General features: G+C 43.7%; 1 non-coding gene across 1 annotated transcript; it reads left to right on the top strand.

The window, feature by feature from the left end:
• Window positions 1-10501: 10501 nt before the first annotated feature.
• Window positions 10502-10605, top strand: LOC111525579. The gene has a single exon (XR_002726156.1). It is a non-coding gene; the product is annotated as a U6 spliceosomal RNA (small nuclear RNA).
• The last annotated feature ends 2995 nt before the right edge of the window (window positions 10606-13600 follow it).

The following is a 13600-nucleotide window of genomic DNA, read 5'->3' as shown; positions in this document are numbered from 1 at the left end:
GTTTTCACTGAGGTTTCCATCACATGTTAAAGATGTCCCATGTGTCAGGAACCATCACAAAGCACTTGACCTGCTTTATCTCATTCAGTCGTCCCAACACCTCTGATGTTGTGTCATTAATGTTCCCATTTTATGGATGAAGAAAACTGAGGCTTAAAATGCCTCACAAATAGTGACTGAGCCAACATACAAACCTAGGCTTGTCTGGCCCAAGAGCCCTCATCCTTCACCACCACACTGCACCTTTGTAAAGCGCACAACTATTTGTGTCCAACAAATATTAGTTATCTTTTCTAGAAGCCAAGAGACATTTGTTCTATCCCAACTCTGTCTCTTAGAAATCAAATGGCTCAGCTTCCATATCTGTAAAAAAGAGAGAACTAAAGCAGAAAATTCTTATTGTTTCCTGAGGCTCTAAAAATCTACAATCCTGAGAATTAGTGGCCAGAGACCCTAAGCTGCTTAATACATTTATACCACATCCACCTCAGCTGGTACTCGGCATTGAGGAAAATTCTTAGAAACAGAAATAAACAAAAATATTAAGCATAAGGCATCATCAGATTTACATGTTATGCTGCAAGATTTATTGTTCTGTTCCTTTTCCTTTAAATGGGAACATTTAGGTCCAGGATATATGGTCATAATATCTCTGAGATGGGAGCTATTAGTGACTGGGCAAGCACATTTCCAATTCTAAGAATCTTCTCTGAAATTATATGCTTGATAATGTGAATATTAAAATTCCCCCTTCACCCAATAGCAATGTGGAAAAACATCTGTCCTTTTTGTTTTAAAATAAACATTGAGAATCTCACTTTTAAAAACAGTAGAAATAATCATGAAACTAAGTATAACCAAAAGAAATAGTATTTGAGAAGAACTGAAAGACTAAGGGAGAAACTTGATATAATATCCATCTCCTTGTACGCATCCTCTTCCTTTTAGCTTAATGCCACCTCCTTCCTGAGCACAGAATTGGAACCCATGACGGATGAGGTCTTACCCATGTAAAAATAAACAGAGGAAATGCTGACGATGCCTTTCAGGCCACTTGGACCAATTCACTTCAACATGCTCATTGCTCCATTTCATTTCCTACACCTTGGCCTTGCATACTCTTGCCATGCAAGGGCTGACTCCTAATAGGGAGTTGATCATTTTGTTTAGGAATTCCAGAGCCCCAGTCAGACGGGGGTCCTCATTCTGCTCCAGTGCACACACTCCACAAATCTCTCTCTCCTCTCTCTTATTTTTCATTTTTAACCATTTAAATTCATGTTTTTTTATGTATTGTTAATGCATGACAAAGTGTTCCAGAGGGACTGTCAAATTCCACAAAATACACCTTCATTAACTCTCTCTACAAAGATTTACCATGTCCCTACTATGCCAGCAGGTGTCTGTACAGAAACAAAAAGGCACAATCACCACCCGAAGGAACCACCTGTAGGATTCAATGTGGAGGCCACCTTCTCCGGGATGCCCTCCCTAGCACCCAGGTCAGGGTCCTGTGGCATTGGGTCTCGGAGTCCATGATTCACCTCCACTGCTGCGTGATTGTTAGCTTAGTAAGGAGGCCCTCACTGCTTTCTTCCAATCCAGTGGGAGACGTTCAAATAGGATGCAACTCACAACTCCCTTAGCCAGAGTTGCAGTAATGATAATAATGGTAATGATGTTGATAATCCTATAAATGAAAAAAAAAAAAAAAAACTTTAACTCCTTTTTAAAGAAGGATTGCTTGCTTATCACCTTTGATCCTGATTCCCTGCATGTACCTAAGTGCAGGCTTCTTGGGGCTCAACACATGTCTGGGAGGATGCCAAGATGGCAGAATGATGTCAGTTTCTCATGGGGTGCTGCTCCCTCAGATCTGTACCATCCTGCCTAATATACGTCAGCTGTATTGAAATGAAAAATGAATAGGAAGTAGATCTTGCTGCTAAAACATATGTGTCAGAAAATCATTATGAGTATTAAATTACAGCAATAAAATGAACCAGAACTAATCTTGCAAATTAAGATCCAGTAAAATTTTTTTTATGGCTACACCTTTTCTTAAAAAAAAAAAAGAAAGAAAGAAAGAAAAAGAAGATTTAGCTTAACAGTATTAAAATTGACTAAGGATTTTGAGGGTGAGATGGAAATAGTTACTGATCAAGAGATTTTCATATGACAAATAGATTTGCATTTTTGGAAGGTGGGGTTGGAGGTTGTCGGGAGGAAGTTGAGAATACCGCCCCTGTGCCAAACGGTAAAATGATCAGTTTTTAAGCTGACATACCTATGTATCTTACATGTAAAATTTATGTATACATATTCCCCTTCCTCCCTTCGGCTCCCCCCAAATCCCCCAACCTCCCACTCCTTAGATAAGGTTCTGCTGACACAAGAAACTAGTAAATTTCTAAATTTCTGACAACCTCTTATTTTTAGAGGAGACGCTGCTGTCGTTCAAATTAAATCTGAAGCTATAAACAAACCTTTAGAGCTTTGCCTGTTCACTGGAATAACAGGATATCTCCCTCCACCCTCCAGCAGGAGAGAGACTGTAATTAGCTCATTGTCCGTGAATAGGCACAAAAGAGGCGGTGCTCCCCATACTGGCTCCCTTTCAACAGCAGATCGCGGGGCAGATGTTAATTAATTAAGTGAGTAACTTCCACCATCTTCCAGGAACACCATGGAGCCCGACTCCCGGTTCCAAAAGGGACACTGAGGATGAAGATGAAATACCCTGGCCAAGGACTCACAGAGAGGGTCCTCGCAGAAGCAAAAAAACGCCACCAAGATTCACCTCCCTGCTGCAGCCCGCTTCCTGGCGCTGGTTTTGGCAGCACATCCTGGGTTGTTCTGTGACACCCAGGGAACCAAACTATTTATAGCCATGCAATCATTATAAATAAAGCTGTTTATAACATCGAACCTTGGCCCCGCATGAGTTAAAACTCTAGACTGGCAGCTATAAATAACTCTGTTATGCGCTCGAGTGTGACTATTGACTGATACTTCCTCAAATTGTGACAAATAATGACAAGTTTGTTTGACAAACATCCCACTGACATTCATCTGATTTTGAATAAGTGGTGCTGCTTTCTTAATTTGGTCCCTGAGGCCCAGGACTTCAGGAACTTTCTTTATTCTTTCTCTCTCTCACCTCCTGCATCAGGAAACTGTCCTGTGTGTAGTTGTTTTTTCCCCTAATCAACTGGAAAGGATTTGGGGCCTTCTAAGGGGAAGCTTATTAAATCCACTGTTTCTCTCTTGGGATAATTCTGCTTTAGGGCCTTTGCAAGGGTCTGGGGAGTTTTGTTAATGACAGGAGAGAAGGAGGGAGGGGTAGAAAAATGTGGGCCAGGCTGTGGGGGTAGGTAACACAAGGTGGAAAGGGGAAAGCAGAATTTAACATCAGACTGACTGGAATGTCAGTCTTTAAGGGGGACCCGAAACCTAGAAATCTGAGAAATAGTTTACAGTGAATCAATGAAAGACAAGATTCTGGATTGAGGGATTTACCCCCCAGGGCTTCTGGTCTGAGAGATCTTGTAGATCCAAGATTGGGGTCCCCAAAGCTTGGGTTCCCTTTCGAGGTCAGCTCATATTAACATACATCATGAGTGATGGGAGATTCTAGAGCTCTCATGGACCTATGAAATGTTCTCATGTGACTCAGTCATTTCCCAGGTCAAAGAGCTGAGGCCACAGGGGCTCCTAGGACTCCTTAGAGCAGAGCTAGACTAGAACTCAGCTCTCTGGACTCCTGGCTAGAAGCCTTATCTTTCATCAGGAAATTAATTAACCTGTGAAAAGCATGTGGAATTGTCCCTGGTCTGTGTTGAATCTTTTAAAGGAGCACACCATTCCCACTGTCCAGGTTGCACATCTTTTCTGTCTGTATTAGCTCTGTTTGCACAGTCTCATGCAGCGCCCACGGTCTCCAATCCCTCTTAAGAGAGCTTTCACTGCAATCTTGTGAATATGCAAAACAGCTGCTCACTGGTCGCCCCACTCCCAGACCAAGCTGAGAGCGCAGTAAGAAGACCTGACTCAGGATCCTGCAAAGGCAGAGGTGGCACCTGAGAGCGAGTCTCCTTAAGTTTTGTGCCCTAGGATCCTCATGTGACTCACCCTAGTCCCAGCCACGCTTCCCCAAATAAACATCTCCCAACTGGTTTGCATGCCTGCAAAAATGACTGCAGACATCTCACCCTTGCTGACAAAGTCCTCTAGCCTCGTCTCTCCCACTTCTCCCGCCCAAGTCTATGCTTTACGCCAAAGTGTACTCCTCACTCTTCCCACAACACACACTCTCAGATGTTTCCCATTCCCTTTGATAAGAATGCCCCCTTTACATGACAAAACCCTGACCATCTTTCCTGACTCATTGCAGATGCCCAAGGAAACCCTTGCTGACTGATCCGGCAGCTGTGATGTGCTTTCCTTGGAAGCCCCATCACCCTTATTTATACGTCTCTTTCAGCGCTGGCCTGTCTTAATCCTGCCTTACAGTTATTTGTGAATGTGCTTATGTTTAATCCTCCTTACTAGTGGTAAGGGGGAGATCTTTCTTAATCATTTTGATGTCATCTAGCACAGTGTATACCTAGAAAAAGATGAATGAAGTCTTTTAAATCTGCTTCCTAAAAGTGCAAGCAAAAACACAGAGAGAAATAAACCGGAAAATCTTCAAAAGTAAAAAATGACAGTATCAGCTAAGAAAGATTTGGCCAATGTGTAAATAAGTAGCAACACCTAAAATGGCCCAGCCTGATAAGTGCATGCGTCTCTAGAACCAGCAACAGACATAGAAACTGGCAAGCTAGTGAGTAAGAGAACTGTTAAGAAAGAGGCCAAATAACTGGGCAATTAAATAAGTTGGAGGATCGCAGGGGCAAATGTCGAACCCACTGCCAGTTAGCTGGCCAGCAAACATTTATTTAGAGCCTGCAAGCACATGGCACAGAGCTGCTTGTTAAAGAAGAGATGTTTTCCTGGCCTTCAGGAATTGACAATCAGCTCTAATTTCTACAATTTCCCTGCCATTTCGGCTTTTACTAAGACCTGTGGAACTCCAAGGCTCTTGTTGGTTCCCAAATTCTTAACAATGAGAGAATTTGCCAGGCTTTGCCCAGCCTCCCCAGAGAGTCCATATCCCTGTGTGTGTGTGTGTGTGTGTGTGTGTGTGTGTATCAGCCCTGGCTTATCAGCCTCCTGTGACCTGTCAGGGCTCTTGGTCCTTCGAGGTCCTTGCGACACTCCATGGACTCGTGACAGAACTCACTGCATCAGAACTAACCCATCCTGGAGAAGAAGCAGATGAGAAAACAGCAGCTGACAAGCGAACCACTAAAGAGGAAAAACCAAATTAAACACTCCTTAAGAAGCCAAGTTCTCTTTCTTCCTCAGAAATGACACGGGAAGGAAGGCGCGGGGCAGGAGAGGGGCTCCGAGTCCCTTTGCGCTGTTCCATATTAACACAGTCACACTTTGCGATGCACTTGTCACTTCCAATCAACACCAGGGCTTTCCGGGGCCTGGACACTCATTGAAGGGATTGTTACTGTTGGTGAATGGGGAATTAATTAATGCAAAGCCAACCAGTTCATAAATGCCTGCTTTGTGAGCAGTTCCTGCATCCCAGGGACCGCGACTCCTGTGGTCAGCGAAGCCCCAGGACTCCGTGTCAGCAAATGATATTTATGATCACCATCGGCCCCTTCTTCAAGCCACCCGGGGGAAGCGAGGCCTCACCTGGAGCCCGGGCTTTTCCCGCTGTGGGCACAACCAAGGGTCCTCGGGTTTCTCTGGGGCTGAGCAGGCAGTGCAGAAAAACTCTCTCCAGTCTTCTGAATCTCTCGCCCACAACCTGACTGACTTCGTGAAGAAAGGCTTCATTTGCAAGTCATAGTGATGGGAACAGGCATGCAAACAGAGAAGCTTTTCTCAACCCACCCCATTCCAAATTTGGTTACTTGACCTCTGGGCAGGTACAAGAACGTGCACACACACATACGCACACAATCGTGCACACACACATACGCACACAATCACACACACACGCTCAAACAGTGCCACATATATGCACAGAATTTCTCTGATCTGTTACCTACACAGTCGTCAACTAGTTTAAAAATCAGTTCTGATTTAAATGTGGCAAATGGACTCTTCAGGTAACCTAATTACTAAGAATATAAGATGGAAAAAGTGGTAACCAAACATGCCAAGCCCCCTCCATCATATAGACACACACATCTCATTGAGAGTACACAATGTAGTTTTATTCCCCCTCCAAAAAAAAAAGGTGGTCCCAAGTTCTGCTGACATAACATGTCCAGGCCCTGCCTCTGCTTTTTTTCTGTGGTGGTTTTGCTGCCTCCTCGCTTTAAACTGCCATGACGCAGTCCTGAAGACTCCCTTTTGCCTTTAAAATATAATGCACTATGATATTAAAGATGGTGGAACTGAGGATGGGTTTTGTTTCCTTTATGCTTTGCTGTGGTATCTAAATGTTCTACGATTAAGGTGTGTTTTATAGTCACCAAAAAAATGTATGATGTAAAAGGAGAAAAGAATGTTAGTTTCATAAAATCCCTCAAGAGCCTGACTTTGGCAGCTTTATCTGATTTTTGAGGAAGTAGTGCTCTGGTCTTGAAAATTAGCCTGGGTCATAAAGCAAGGAGACCGTGACATTTTCTGAAATTGGATCCCATACTGCTGGTTTCTGTCTGACCTTAGGAAAAAAGCGGGAAGTAAAAAAGAAGTTTATCCTTGGAAAATTCATTCTCTCCTTGCCACGTCCTTAACCCTCTTCCTATAACCTTGCCACCACCCTAGGAGTTCCCATCACTTTTCCTGTTTTGCTTTTTTTTGTTATCGTCACTTAAAACATACCCTAAGGATAGGGTGTAGGTATCAGTCATTTACATATTAGTATAAATTAAATTAATCAATATTACTTTAATCCCAATGTTATAAGTTCCTATTTGTATTTTAATTCAAAATCCAATTGTATAATAAAATGTACCAGCTAATGAATAAAGGAGCCAATCTCTGTCCTCTCTAGATCAGACATCTAGGCTACTGGCTTCTCTGTTTTGGGAAAGGTAGTCCCTGGAACAAATCACATAGTGCTGTGATAAATTTTTCCACATTAGCTATAGAACATCACCATTTAGTACCTCTATCCCTTTAGAAAGAACTCACTCTCCAGGGACATAGTTAAATGTAGGAATGGTTGCAGTTAATGTGCGGTCTACAAAAATATTCATAAGCTCCAGAACTTTTGAAAAACAGTATTCTTTATTTCTACTTGGTAAATCATATTTGCTACACATAGACATTGAGTATATATGTTGAGTGCCTGATATATCAAAATGTGTAATGATCTTGAGTGCTAGATTTTGGAAACAGAGGAGGAAACTATATCCCAGAGAAGTTAAATATCTTGCCGAGTGATTCACTGGTCAATCGACTAGGGCTTGAACCAGAAAGAATGGTTTCTGATTCCTAGACTGGGCTCTTTTTGTTTCAGTGTCTTATCTCCCAAGCTACCTAATTCAAGCTCTGGAAAGATCTGATTGCCTCAAGTCTGGGAATGATCCTCCAACGCTTCCTTTTTGGTAATTCTTGGCCAGCAGGCTGAGAAACGAGGCTGACTCAGCAAACACCGTGTTTCTGACCCTCCTGAGCCTTCTCTGTTTATTAGACCATGCTCTGCAGATAAAAGGGCAACAAAAGACAGGAAAACTTAGGAAGAGACAATCACTTGTTGTAGTTGCCTTTTCCATCCCTCTGATCCGTATCACAATCATTGTGGTCAATCCCTGGTCACTCACATGCTGTCCAGGACCTAGAGAGAGGCAGGACTTCCAAGGAGCTTCCTCATGAAGCACCCCGTAGGCAGTCTTGCAGCTGGGAGTCCACCTCCCCAACCAGAGGAGTGAAGCAGTGGTGATCTTCTCTTATCCAGAGGTGGAGTGCAACAGTTAGTTGACTCTGTACTCATGGTTAGTTCTAGGGTCACCTTCTAGGTGTCCAGGCCCACCTAGACAGCATCTAGGCCCCCTGGTCCTTGTGTACCCTGTATATTTTCCAGCACAAATCTTCCTGCTGTCACCTGAATCCAAAAGGAGATCTTGACCACGACTAGTCAATGTGCACTCCATAAAGAATCTCAGTACCTGTCATTTATAGATTTGTTCATTCAGCTAAAATATGGCAAGTGGTTTCCATACACAAGGCACTGGGCCAGGTGCCCACTGCATAAAAAAACCAATCACACAGCTCCTGTCCTCAACAAGTTGATGGGAAATCAGAAAGACAGGGACCAATGACAGACAGCCAAGTTAATTTATACCCAGATAGACAAACTCCTCTTTATTCTTTATGAGTCAGATCAAATATCATCTCCTTCAAAAGGTTTCCTGGCCATCTACAGGCCGTTACATCTTCTGTGCCCTGATGACACTTGGTTTGTTCATCAATGATAGCATTTCTCGTGTTAAAATTACTTCTATGCATGTGTGTGTCATTCTTTAAATTATATGAAAAAGGGAGGCCGGGCATGGTGGCTCATGCCTGTAATCCCAGCACTTTTGGAGGCTGAGGTGGGCGGATCACGAGGTCAGGAGATCGAGACCATCCTGGCTAACATGGTAAAATCCCGTCTCTAATAAAAATACAAAAAAAATTAGCCGGGCGTGGTAGCAGGCGCCTGTAGTCCCAGCTAATCGGGAGGCTGAGGCAGGAGAATGGTGTGAACCTGGGAGGCGGAGCTTGCAGTGAGCTGAGATTGCTCCACTGCACTCCAGCCTGGACAACAGAGCGAGACTCCATCTCAAAAAAATAAAGAAAGAAAAAGGGAGAGGGTGGAGGGAGGAAAGGCAGAAGCTATTATTCAACATTTCCAGACACCCAGAGTATCTCGGACTTTTAAGACAACTGAATGAATGGATGAATGGGTGAATGAATGAATGAATGAATGAATTTTCAAGCGCTTTTGTCCTCTACATCGATTTTCTTGACCCAAATATGTATCCACCAGTCCAAACAAGAGGTAAATATACTCATGGCTTCTGAATATGTGAACTGTGGTTGCTTCCTGCTCATTACCCAAACTCACAGAATTTGGAGCAACGAAAACCTCATTTCACTTAGCCAAAAGCACTAGTTTCTTGTCTTTGCTTTCATTTTCCCAGGAGTGTAATGAAAGTGCGTGTGCATGTGGGTGTGCATTTGTCCTGCACATAATTCGGCAGTGTCTTCAATAACAGGTGTCCCTCCAATAGGGCTCAGTGGTGAGGGAGGGCATGGAGGGCATGGAGGGGGAAGCCAGGGAGATAGGGAGAAGAAGCCTGCCACAACCAATCACCAAATCAATTCAACCAATCGATTAAATCTGAACGCACACTCAGCCACAGGAGGAGAAATTGGAGGAGCAACACCCCAGTGTCCGGGTGGTTACGGTGTAAGTTAAATGGTCTGTTAATGTGATAGTTGAGACTTTTACACAGAAATTACACTGGCTACAGTCACAGCACGGCAGACCTGGCTCCAAATCACCTCCTACCAGGCAGTGTCACACTGCAGGCCAGGGAGACAGGGATTTTCAATGCTACCTGGCCTGGCCTCCTGCCATCATTTTGAGCTTTCTCTGTTTTGTAGCCTATTACTTTTAAGAGAAGGCCAGTCATCTCCATTATAATGTGCACAGTGCCATAATTTTTTGTTTGTACTTACGAGCGGAATAAAGATGTTTTACCCCAGAAATAAGAACAGTTTAAAAACAGTTTGTTACAACTCTTTTGATGCAGTCAGTCAACAAAGCAAGAATAATAAGGTCAGGTGGCACCCTTGTCCAAGGAAAGAAGGCAGAAAGCGTTGAAGAGCAAAACACAAGGACCCTGACTAGATTCAAGACAGCCCTTTGGTTTTCTGTATAGCCCAAAGTACAGGTGAGGGAAATCCATGCTCAATGAGCCACCAACACTTATTGACCACCAATCTAGCCAAAGACTGTCTAGCTGATTCAAGACACCAAGAGGAAAGAGTTGATATGGGCATCACCTACAAGTCACTTCTCACTTAAAGAGTAAAGATCACGCCTGTAATCCCAGCACTTTGGGAGGCCGAGGTGGGCAGATCACCTGAGGTCAGGAGTTTGAGACTAGCCTGGCCAACATGGTGAAACCCCATCTCTACTAAAACTACAAAAATTAGTGCCAGGTGTGGTGGCAGGTGCCTGTAGTCCCAGCTACTTGGGAGGCTGAGGCAAGGGAATCACTTGAGCTTGGGAGGCAGAGGCTGCAGTGAGCCAAGATTGCGCCACTGCACTCCAGCCTGGGTGACAGAGTGAGATTCTGTCTCAAAAAAATAAAAATAAAAATAAAAACAAAAGGATAGGTAGAGCTAAACAAATTAAATGTCATCACCATACAGATAACTGGCAGAAATAAGACTTGGTGTATTACTTAGCAAAAATCCTTAAGATCCTTTTACAGTGCTCGCTTTGGCAGCATATGTACTAAAATTGGAATGATACAGAGATTAGTATGGGGCCTGCACACAGATGACACGCAAATTCATGAAGCATTCTACGTTTTTTTTAAAAAAAATCCTTGTAAATCCTTCACCCATTCATTTGACATTCATTCATTGAATGTTCCCATTGTATCTTGTTATGATCATGCCGTCCTTTTCCTAAGAACATACTTTGTACGACTATATTATATTTTTGGCAAAAAGGGGAATCAACCCTTATCCATTTATTCATTCAACACTCATTGACTTCTCACCTCAAGCCATGCTACAATCATGTAGTCCTTTCTTAGGAATATACTTTTCCTATATATCATATCATATTTTATTTTATTTTGCTTTTGGTGGCAGGAGGGATGGTGTATATCAGAAAACTTTTCATGTTGGTTTGAGTGACTTAGCGAGAAGACACTTTCACAGGTTGAATCCATTTCATTCAATAGCCAGGCAGCGATTGTAGACTCATAGGGTTATAGAGACCTTGGAAGTGATCTCGCCAAGTTCCTTGTAGGAAAGACAAAGAAGTTATGGGCCAGACATGGTGGCTCATCCTGTAATCCCAGCACTTTGGGAGGCCGAGGTGGGCGGATCATGAGGTCAGGAGATCGAGATCATTCTGGCTAACACAGTGAAACCCTATCTCTACTAAAAATACAAAAAATTAGGCTGGCGCGGTGGCATGCCCCTGTACTCCCAGCTATTCGGGAGGCTGAGGCAGGAGAATCGCTAGAATGTGGGAGGTGGAGGTTGCAGTGAACCAAGATCGCACCACTGCACACTGGCCTGGGCGACAGAGTGAGATTCTGTCAAAAAAAAAAAAAAAAGTTATGTTACTCTTGCAAAGTAATCCAGCTGCTACATCATGGAGCTGGAGCAATAGCCTAGGTCTCCTGGCAGTTGATCCAGCATATGTTCTGCTCACCTACACTGCTGGGAATTCCAGTGTCTTGCGTTTATCTTCTCACGACAAAACACACAGTCTACTCTCTCCAACTTGGTCCTGGTGCTGAGGACATCTCTGACATCCCTGCTATGTGCCACTCTTGTCTCTGAAGGAGGATGCTTGGCTCCTCACAGTGCTATCAGCTCCCCAGCCCCATCTGTGTGCATGAGGACTGAGTCCCTGTGAGGCAGAGGGGCCTCAGGCTGGAGCAGCACAGGACACGCCAGGAACAGACGGGCCAAACCGGCTTCTTTTCTTTTCTATTTTCTTTTATTCTTTTCTTTTTTCTTTCTTTTCTTTTCTTTTTTTTTTTTTTTTTTTTTTTTTTTTTTTTTTTTTGAGACAGAGTCTTCCTCTGTCACCAGGCTGGAGTGCAGTGGCATGATCTTGGCTCACTGTAACCTCTTCCTCCCGGGTTCAAGCCATTCTCCTGGCTCAGCCTCCCGAGTAGCTGGAATTACAGGCACCTACCACCATGCCTAGCGAATATGTGTACTTTTAGTAGAGACAGGGTTTCACTGTGTTGGCCAAGATGGTCTTGATCTCCTGACCTGGTGATCCACCCGCCTTGGCCTCCCAAAGTGCTGAGATTACAGACATGAGCCACTGCACCTGGCCCCCAAACTGGCTTATTTTCATTGCTTATTTGGGAGTAAAATCCTTCCATGCCTGGATACTTTTCTTTTAGCCCCTGCTACTGGCAAAATGGTATCTCAAAGGCCTGGCTTGAGAAATGGCCATTCTCCTGCTACGCACACCCCATTCTTCTTCAAGGTGCTTCTCTCTCCCCATTGTCAAAGCCTTCAAGTATTTTTCTGGTCAACTCAACTGCATACTGCAGGGCATGCTCCAGATCTAAATCATGCATGCAGTCTGGTGAATTATAAGCTCCTGTTACTCCATTACTTCAGCCTAGGTTGAAACTTCTTTCAGCTCTTCAAGGCTCCTGGAACTCAGATCCACCCCTTCTGGCCTCTCTTAATAATTCAGTCCATGTTACCTGTGCTCTGCCAACTGGAGTCCTTCAACGAGCCTTTTTCTTGGTCTCTTCTTTTCATTGCCATGAGCCAAGCTCTGTGTGTTAATTTTAATGGCTGTCCTCAAGGGCAAGTTACGCCCTGTACTAGTTTTCTGAGGCTACTATAATAAACTACCATAAATCTGGGGGCCTCAACACAACAGAAAGGTGCTCTTTCACAGTTCTGGAGTTTCAAAGTCTGAAATCAAGGTATTGGCAGGACCATGCTCCCCTGGAAGATCCTGGGGAGAGTTCTTCCTTGCCTCTTCAAGCTTCTGGTGGCCCCAGGTGTTCCTTGGCTTGTGGCTGCACCATTCCAATCGCTGCTTCCATCTTCACATGGTCTTCTCCTCTTCTCTCTGAGTGTTCTCCTCTTCTGTCTCTTTAAGGACAGTTGTCATTAGATTCAGAGCCCATCCAGATAATCCAGAGTAAACTTATCTTGAGGTCCTTAACTTAGTTATCTCTACAAAGACCCACTTCCCAAATAAGGCCACACTCACAGATTCTGGGGGTAAAGATCTGGACATGTCTTTTGGGGGTATCCATCATTCAGTTCACTACACTGTCTTCTAGTAATGCTGTTCACCCCTCAGCAGAAGTTGAATTATTGTACTTTGGATATTGGATGCTGGATATTTGGTTGGCATTGGAGGTACAAGACGAATGAAGCATGCTTCCCACCCTACAGAAGTTCTTAATCAGGTAAATCAGACAGAAGTGCAAATAGGTCATTATACTACAACATAACAGATGCTATTTTTGAATAGGAAAAGTCCCATCACTCTTGAATTCTATGGCCCATTTCCCTGAGAATTCTCATATTCCAAGCATTGTCACCTTCCTTTTTGTTCATATGTCACTGAATCTGCTTAATCAGAAAAATGAATACTGGTGGGGAAAAGGGGTGGGAAGGGGGACAAAGGAGATTTATTCCCTGGAGAAGTCTCTCTAGGCCACATATGTCTGTCTGAATATTAGGAATAAGAGTAGACATTTGGCAAAAACATTGCACTGGGGGTAAAATGCTTCTGAGGTCTGAACAGAGAGCATCTCAGAGTCAGAAAGAGCTCACACATGGACAGAAGTGATGGCTCACT

This window comes from Piliocolobus tephrosceles, chromosome 5 (genome assembly GCF_002776525.5).
Source record: "Piliocolobus tephrosceles isolate RC106 chromosome 5, ASM277652v3, whole genome shotgun sequence".
Taxonomy (NCBI): domain Eukaryota; kingdom Metazoa; phylum Chordata; class Mammalia; order Primates; family Cercopithecidae; genus Piliocolobus; species Piliocolobus tephrosceles.
Note: the sequence above shows the minus strand (reverse complement) of the source record. Positions and strands in the feature narration are given on the sequence as shown.